Source organism: Aplysia californica, unplaced genomic scaffold, assembly GCF_000002075.1.
Source record: "Aplysia californica isolate F4 #8 unplaced genomic scaffold, AplCal3.0 scaffold00015, whole genome shotgun sequence".
NCBI lineage: Eukaryota > Metazoa > Mollusca > Gastropoda > Aplysiida > Aplysiidae > Aplysia > Aplysia californica.
In genome coordinates, this window is record NW_004797285.1 from 1540830 (window position 1) to 1548559 (window position 7730).

Sequence of the window (7730 nt, forward strand, 5' to 3'; positions counted from 1 at the left end):
CACACGCGCGCGATCAGCCACAAGCGATTTCGTTTGTCTATCAGCAAGAAGTAAGAAAATTGCCATAAATAATCATGATATCCAGTTGGTAGGCTACATTCTAGCAATTTAGATCGCGGATGGTTCTGAAGCAATAATAATACTTTAGCTCATCAAAATACTTCGTGCTTCCCGGGAAGCCGAGACTGTTTCTGAGTGTTTAGGGTCTACTGGGGTAATAATAGTAGTAAAGCGTTTAGAGCATACTGTAGAGCGTGGATACGCGCTGTATAAATGTAGTTATGATCATTATTATTTCAGTGACTTGACCCTTTCTTTAGAATGAACCGAAAGGGATTGCTTTTCATTGGGAGTACATGAAAAAAATAATAAAGAAAACAGTAGTCATTAAATGCCTAAATAAAGTAAAATGACACAGAGATAAGAACTTAAACATCCCCTCGGTTAGCAAGCGAGAGTGAAACATCTCAGTAGCTCTTACTTCTGAGTCACTTCAGTTACTCATACACACACAACCATATATATATAAACTCGCACAAAAAAAGTCAAAGAACGACTTGCGTCTTCACCTGTCAAATCTAAACTTCAATATTTCTCAAACTTGTTAAGTTCAGTACATCAAACTTGGCACATGGACTGACAACTGGACATAGTTTGCATGTACAGCAAATTTACCCACATGGGCTTCACATTGACGACGAGGAGCGTTCCAAAACTGAGAAAAAAAAGCATTAAAAATTGATTAAATTTCTCTGCCTCAGCAACATTGGCATAGGGGCTGGTGGCTAAAACTGAGCTTGGCACGTGCGAAACAGATGTCTTGGCTGTGAATATCGCTCACTTGCAACCCTTTATGAACCAGTGTTTTTCAGGCATGTTTCATTACAACACGATGGTCCGAAGACGCTCGCTGCCTGGTGTCAACAGAAGACGAGCCCTTGCTTGGCTCCAAGATGGCTCCACGTTCCAAGTTCTTGTAAGAACGATGGCGAGCGACCGGAAGGTTCAGGATAGGCCTCGACCAGGATGGCCCTGTTTGATCAACTACAGGACTGACCGGTTCTTTTTCAGACAGGTCGAACGACCACTGCAAACCGCACCAGGGGCCAATAACGGATGACAGCCAATGTCCACGTGAGCGAAGAGACGGTGAAGAACTGTCTCCGTAGAGCCAGGTTCGCTACTTGTGTCCCTGCCAGGCGGCCAAGGCACATGCCGCCCGACAAAGCAGTTGGCCGGGCGTGATCTGCTCGCCACTCACGGTGGACACCACGTCAGTCGGACCTGGTAGTCTTCTTGGACGAATCCAGATTCAACCTGCTGCACCCAGACAGGCGAGCCCACGTCTAGAGGCGCCGAGGAGAGCAGTTCCACCCTAACTGCATCCAGCAGGTGGCGCCCTACGGTGGAGGGTCCGTTCTAGTGTGGGGAGGCTTCTCAGATCATCACAGACCCCCCTGAATGAACCGTAGCATACAGGGAAATTTAACTGCGGCAGGGTACAGGGACAAAATCCTGCGTCCCCTTGCTGTTCATCTCTTGCAGCAGATTGAACCATTTGGGATCACATTGACCGGTGTATAAGGGACAACCACCCTCCTTCACAAAACCTTCAACAACTCTTGGCTACCTCGTCCAGGAGTGCAGAACCTACCGCAACAAGTTCTTCGAAGGCATGTCCTGTCCATGCGTCGATGCTCTATCGGGTGTTTGATCAATCACGGTGGCTGCACCCACTATTGACAATGTTCATGATGAACCATGGCTGTTCAGACTTTTAAAATCCGACCAGTGTGATTTAATTAAGCTCATTTTTCATGAACTTCTCGTTGTTGTTGAATTCTGAAATTGTACACACATAATCTAGAGAGTCGAAAGCATCTTTTTGGAAAAAATGAATAAATTGGGTTAAAATATTTTTCAGCTGTCTTTCTTTGAATTCTTGTTCCTTTACTTTTTTGTGCGAGTTTATATAGGCCTATTATGTATAATGTTTGCCACGTTCGTTGGAACTAGTTGGCAACTGGGCACCGATATAATTCTTAGCCAGCTGAAACCCATTATGTGCAGCAATGTCTGACCATTAACAACATTTTACACAATTAATGGTCCCCAACATACTTTTCAACAGCTTAACCAGCGATTTAAACTTCTTTCAAGGTGAACAAACAATCCAACTGGGATCGACAAAAAAGCAAAGACATTTACTCAGATTACGCATTCTCCAAAATGAGACAGAAAAAAGACAAGGTTAAGAAAAACCTTTTATCCATTTCTGTAAATCATTTTAACTGTACAATTTTACTGTGAGTAACTGAGACAGTCAGAAGACCCCAAAGTGTATGAGGGTGTGCATGTGTGCATGGACATGAGAGTGTGAGTGTGCGCCTGTGTATGGCTTGTCTTAAGAGAGACACCTTAAGGCATGCCCAGATCATACAACAATTGAAACTCTGATTCGGATATGCATATTGTTTTATTACTATACAGTACAGCAGTGAAAGACAAAGCACTGGCCAGATTCAGCAAATAAGAGACATTACTTGGTCGTTTTACTCTTAGCATACATACGGCAACCTGAAAAGGTACCAATAAAGTAACACAAAATTGCATTTCAAAACAATAGGTACAATTAGCTTTACTCATGTACACTCTCAATTATAACATATAGGCAACCTTTTATTGTGGAACTTTCTGATCCTCTCCACCAAGACAATGTTGAGAGTCGAAAAGAACCCTAACTATCTGACTGCAGAAAGGACAGGCAGAGACTGAGCAAAACTCAAACACTCCTGTTCCTGTACCAACTCACAGTGTGAGCTGCCAACCACTTGCAAAATATCTCAATCACCTCACAACATACCGGTACACTGTTAGTCTGCAACATTAGATGGTGGTTTGTCCTTTTATCCTAAATACAAATACAATCACTATTATATGTGAATACCTTTTTCCCAAAAGAGATGCAGGTTCTTTGTTCAGAAGAACTTTGAAAAACTTGATAAGCTGCTATTGTATAGAATAAAATATTATTAGCCTACTCACTAATGGTATTTAATTAATTTTTACCAAAAATATATACACATATTACATATACTTATAACATTTACTTTTTGTTTTGGACTGTCAAGAAAAGAAGTCAAGTAAATGTGTATGACTATGTAAGAGCAAATCAATCAACATACACATATTGCAAATTATCTTTTATATATTTTATAATATAACACTAGCATCACAGCAATCACTAGAACCTTCAGGGAAAGACAGTAGATATAATAATTGCATTACCCCTCAAAGATCTTGGTGATTCTCATAAAATTCCAGCAACAATATCTCTATGAGGATGCTACAGAGATGTAGAAAGAGTTCTGGATATTATTGATTTGTTACCACACAACAGATGACATGACATCAGAGGCAAAAAGGGTGTCATGCGTCATACAATTGATAGAGTTTGGAATACTCGTCATTATCTCAATTCCAGAAACTATAAAAATTGGTATTCCTAAAAAATTCCAGCAACTTCCTTCAACAATCCCTGAATCATTCATTTTGTTTGTCAAATTTCTTGAGAGACCACAAGTCAGCATCCAGAACACATGATGTGGAATATTTATAGAAAAATTGATGTCTTTGGGAATGCTCTTACAATGTTGCACTCAAGCATCTTGAAAAAAAAACCCCACTTTGCAAAAAGATAACAAATTTTCACTCGGATAGGCACAAAACTTTTTCACGAAATTTGCTCACAAAATATTGAAAAAATATAAAATTTCACTATAAAAGCTAACCATGCAAAAGCAAACTATGAATATGATTATGATAGGAAAGCAAAACATCAAAACATTTGCCATCACTTTTGAAGCAAGGCATTTGGTAATTGTCCACAGCAAATGAAGATTATACATTGTGTATGTTCAAAGAAATAAATAAACTTAATTACATGAGACAATCTATACAAACCACATAAGAACTTACATAATACAATTAACTATACAATAAGAAAATCTGGAAAAACAACCTAAAAAAGACAAACAGCGTTCATAACATGAAAATAAAAATGATAGGCAAAAACAATCTGTGGAATACCTACAGAATCAAATATACAAAACTTCAAAACACATTATATGATTATACCGCAGTTGCGATGGGACATCCATTTTTTTTCTTCAAATCTTAACAGAATCTTGTTTATTTGCTTTAAAACATAATGTATAACAGAATTAAAAGCGTTTCCAATTTGATGGAGAAAGTCCCAATGTAACCCCTGTTTGACAAAGTATTCAAAGAAAGCTTTTGTAAGTCTGAAAGGAAAAGTCTCATAAAGTAAGCATAGGGTCAACTTATTTAGCATTAATTTTGCTTTCGTAAATGATGTTATTGTCTTCTTCAAAAAACTTTTTTTTTAAACAACTAACCCATGACATATTTGAAGCAAATGATGAACACAATACCAAAGAATATCATTTAATAAAAAATGATATTCAGTTGGAGTTAAGGAATAACTGTTGCATCAGTATGAAACGACTTATCAATCACATCATGATGAACAAAATAAGACCCTTGAAATGACTCAGCATAGTACAACCAATGCCAAAACTCACCATAATTCAAATAATGAAAGAGAGTTGTCTCAACTCTCAGGTTTCCAAAACATGGGATGTGATTCATTTTTAGAAAACATTTAATTGATATCTGTCAACAAAAGGTTCACATTTTTGGAAGTCATAAAGAAATTGGTGGGAAAAAAAATCTGAAAATGGGGTGGCCAGATTGCTAGAGATGAATTTACCTGCTGAGATAATTTTTTTAAATCAAGAAATAAGGGATCAAAGCGTCAGGGCATGGAACGTCAGCAGATATGCAGACACATCACAATCATACCCCCCCCCCTTCTCCAGCTACTGACCAATGATAGGCTAGCCTAGGTATTGAATTACAAAATGGACTTCAGAATGGTCAGTGGAAACTAACAATGCCATATGCCAGATCCTACACTGCGACGCAACCTGTTGCTAACATTGTTATAAAAAATCACTCGTATTCAACAAAATAGAAGGTTGGGCCTGACAACTTTGCTATATCTGAGTTTCACTGAATGAAATTTCTCACCCCTTCACTTTTTACTTTTTACAGACTCTCTTTTAGTGACCTGAAGTTCCTTCCTGAAACACAACATGGTCCCTTCCATGCAATCTTTCTTTCATTTAAGAAAAACAAGAGAGGAGGTAGAAGTGTAAAATGCACAACAAAGAATGCATGACCAATGCTTTTGCTGTTTCTTATATTATTAAACCAACAGTTACAGCAGTTGAAACTGTACTGAATATAACAGAAAAAGAAATTAAAATATCGTAACGTACTGGTCCCATATGCTTCTGAAAATACACAAGCTACCATATTACATGCTTTATAATGAGAATTTAGCCAAAACACAGGTATACCTGTTGAGAATAAGTTCTGCATTTAATTTATTTCAATATAGTTTCACTGATTTTGATAAAGGTGCTGAAGATCATGTCCTTGATATTATGAATTACAATAAAATTAATTTTCTGAGGAAATAAACTCTCAGGCAGCTTTATGAAATTACACTCCTGTACTGTTTTCAGAGAAGTGACTATTGCAGAACTTGGATAACACAATTGTTAAGCACCAAAGATGTATCCATACCAAAAGCATACCAACAGAGAAAAAACATTGCTTTTGGAGCGATAAAGAGGTGAACCACGACAGCTACCAAAAAATCCCCCACAAACAATCTACAGAAACAAAATTTTGAAAAGATTTGTTGCTAAAGGATGGAAAGCTCATTGTTACTGCCCCATCATATTGAGAATGCATTTAATGAATCAAAAATGAAGATGGTCGTTGTAGAACTACATCAATGAAGAGTTAAAGCCCATAAACTCCTACATTGAGAACCCCTTTCTAAAATAACTGTGTGTGAGATAACGTGGTGAAATGCACTGTTCGTCAAAATAATGAAATTGAAGAAACCCACATTTTTCCATTCGTTTGGCAATTTTTATTGTTTTTATTGTTTGTTTTCTGAGTCATCATTTTTGGTGTTTATATAAAAACACATTTTTGTATAGATTTTACTTAAAAACTGAATAAAGGCCCAAAAAATAAGTTAAGCTTATTTTGTTGATTTCCAGCATGAATGAGGACAAGACGAAAAACATTATGTACCCCGTTCAATGAACGAACTCAAAAGAAGGGATCGTCAAGTCATTGTGGGTTCAGTGTGCACTGCATGTGAACGGAATTCTCACTTGTTTACTATGGCGTCTTAGAAGACGGGACTTTCCCAAGATTAGATCTAAACGAAACTAATAAAAAAATGAAAATAAAACTACAGTAACTTCAGACTCCTTAATAAAATATAACTGTGCACCCTTTAAATGATTCTGAACCACCATTAATTTTTTCAAATTCAGAAGTTAAGTGGTTCAGAAATTTTAAACGACCAAAGTGACGAGCTTTCACATATATAATATATATATATATAGATAACTTCTACACAACTACATCATATATCTGATGATTCTTCAGGTAAAAAGTAATCATAATGGCAGAGCATTTTTATAAAGTTCATGAGTAAAAGTCTAGAACTTTTGTGAAGCACAAGAATAAGAAATCATGAACATCACAAGAAGTGACTGTAACAGAAGACAAAAAAAAGAAGACATAATCAAATATTAAAACAGCTTTTCCAATTCTCTAATCTTGCTAAAAATCCATTTTAATAAGTTAAACCACACTAATCCTTTTCCCTAAATGAACCAATCTTTGAGTTGATATGAACAGCATCACCACTAACATCCCTTTGAGCTCTGGAAAACCAATGTTACATATGATATGTACAGAAGGAAATGCAAAACGCAAGGGTAAGCTCTGTCAAATGTATTTGTCAACCATTTCTAGAAGTGAAAATAATGTTGAAAGATGGACAAACAGTCAACACATAAAGCCTTTGCTGATCCATTAAAAAATCTTAGTACGGACACTATTGAGTTTATAAAGCTTCCTGGATACTCTCAGTGATATATTGTTTTTCCAACAAAACTATCAGTAGACCTAATAGTTCCCTTCTCCTGTGGTAGCTTCAGGTACAACCACACTCTTCATCAATAACAGGCAAACATTTTTTGTAAACTTATAAATTGTCATGTCAGGAACATACAAGGTCAAGTTTGTACATTTAAATACATGAATAATGACTTGAGTGCACATGAAGAATTCAAACAGTGCTGAGAAGAGAATAACTGTCACTCATTCAATTACCCCATTAGCAAAGTTAAAAAAAAAATCCCACAGAGCTTCAATACCTAGACATGAGACACTCATGCACAAGTTCAAGGACTGGACCAAGATCCAGGATACTTACTCATGTGGGTGAGCAAGGCCATGTGATGAGGAGGTGGTCATGGAAAATGTATGAGTGCTCACCAGTTATACCCACATTAAGCACTATGCAAGGTACACCTGACACTTTTGAGCCAGCAGCATTGCGTACTTTCTTGAGTAGAATTTACTCAGGAAGGCAAAATCTTATTGCATATTGTCAGCCAGCTGTTCAGATGTGGTAAGCCCAAAATTATGAATTGTTTTTTTTGTTTTTTTAATCTGTGGTATTGGTTGCATGTGCTCTAAAGAGATTTTATCAAATTTCTATTTCTAAATGTTGAGAAGAGAAGAAAAGATACATAACGTAAAGACAGTTA